At 37.3% G+C, this 1,658-nt stretch overlaps 1 pseudogene; it reads left to right on the top strand.

Moving 5' to 3' along the window:
* The first annotated feature begins 505 nt into the window (after positions 1-505).
* On the top strand, positions 506-619 carry LOC123394798 (annotated as a pseudogene).
* The last annotated feature ends 1,039 nt before the right edge of the window (positions 620-1,658 follow it).

Here is a 1,658-nt window from a genome sequence, read left to right as displayed (position 1 = left end):
TACTTACTTCTGTAAAAACACAATATTGGATTTTTTAAAAGATTATTTATTTATTTATTTGAGAGAGAGAGATGACAAGCAGGCAGAGAGGCAGGCAGAGAGAGAAGAGGTAGCAGCTTCCTGCTGAGCAGAGAGGCTGATGCGGGGCTCGATCCCAGGACCCTGGGATCATGTCCTGAGCCGAAGGCAGCAGCTTAACCCACTGAGCCACCCAGGCGCCCCTAACATTGGATTTTTGATAGGAATTGAATTTACAGATGGTTTTCGGTAGTATGGACATTTTAACAATGTTAATTCTTACCATTCATAAATATGAGTTATCTTTCCATTTGTGTCTCCTTCAATTTCTTTATCAATGTCATAGTTTATGGGGTACAGATCATTCATCTTCTTAGTTAAATCTTTTCCTAAGTATTTTATTAGTTTTGATGCTAGTGTGAATTAGATTGTTCTCTTTATTTTTTTCAGATAGTTCATCATTAGAGTGTTAAAATGCTCCTGTCTTGTGCTTACTTTGGCAGCACATATACTAAAATTGGAATGATGCAGAGATTAGCGTGATCACTGAGCAAGGATGACATGAAAAACTATTAAAAATACGAAACAAAACAAAATTCTTGTCTTTTATATATTTATCTTGTATTTGGCAGCTTTACTAAATTTGTTTATTCAAAATTTTTATGAATTTTTTAGGATTCTTTTACATGTAAGTTCATGTTATCCAAAAAAAGAAAATTTTACTTCTTCCTTTTTTTTGGAGTCTTTTATTTCTTTGTGTTCCTTGTTTCTCTGGCTAGGACATCCAGTACTATGTCAAATGAGAGTAGTGAAAGTGGACACACTTGTCTTTTTTCTGATCTTTAAGGGGAAAACTTTCAAACTTTTTTGATTGAATATGAGATTAGCTCTGGGCTTGCAATATGTGTTTTTTTTTTTAATGGATTTTTTAAATTATTTTTTTTAATTTTTTATAAACATATAATGTGTTTTTATCCCTCGGGGTACAGGTCTGTGAATCACCAGGTTTACACATTTCACAGCACTCACCATCACTCACCATAGCACCTGCCCTCCCCAATGTCCATACCCCCACCATCCTCTCCCAACACACCTCCCCCCAGCAACCCTCAGTCTGTTTTGTGAGATTCAGTCTTTTATGGTTTTTCTCCCTCCCAATCCCATCTTCTTTTATTTTTCTTTTCGTACGCCCGAAACCGCCTATGTTGCATCTCCACTTCATCATATCAGGGAGATCATATGATAGTTGTCTTTCTCAGATTGATTTATTTCGCCAAGCATAATACCCTCTAGTTCCATCCACGTCATCACAAATAGCAGGATTTCATTTCTTTTGATGGCTGCATAGTATCCCATTGTACATATATACCACATCTTATTTATTGATTCATCTGTTGAAGGACATTTAGGTTCTTTCCATAGTTTACCTATTGTGGACATTGCTGCTATAAACATTTGGGTGCATGTGCCCCTTCAGAATGCCACGTTTGTATCTTGAGGGTATATACCCAGTACTACAATCACTGGGTCATAGGCTAGTTCTATTTTCAGCTTTTTGAGGCACCTCCACGCTGTTTTCCAGAGTGGTTGCACCAGCTTGCATTCCCACGTACAGTGTAGGAGGGTTGCCCTTTCTCCAC

This window comes from Mustela putorius, unplaced genomic scaffold (assembly GCF_011764305.1).
Source record: "Mustela putorius furo isolate JIRA1106 unplaced genomic scaffold, ASM1176430v1.1 tig00003844_pilon_pilon_pilon, whole genome shotgun sequence".
Taxonomy (NCBI): domain Eukaryota; kingdom Metazoa; phylum Chordata; class Mammalia; order Carnivora; family Mustelidae; genus Mustela; species Mustela putorius.
This window is presented reverse-complemented; position numbering and strand designations above follow the sequence as displayed.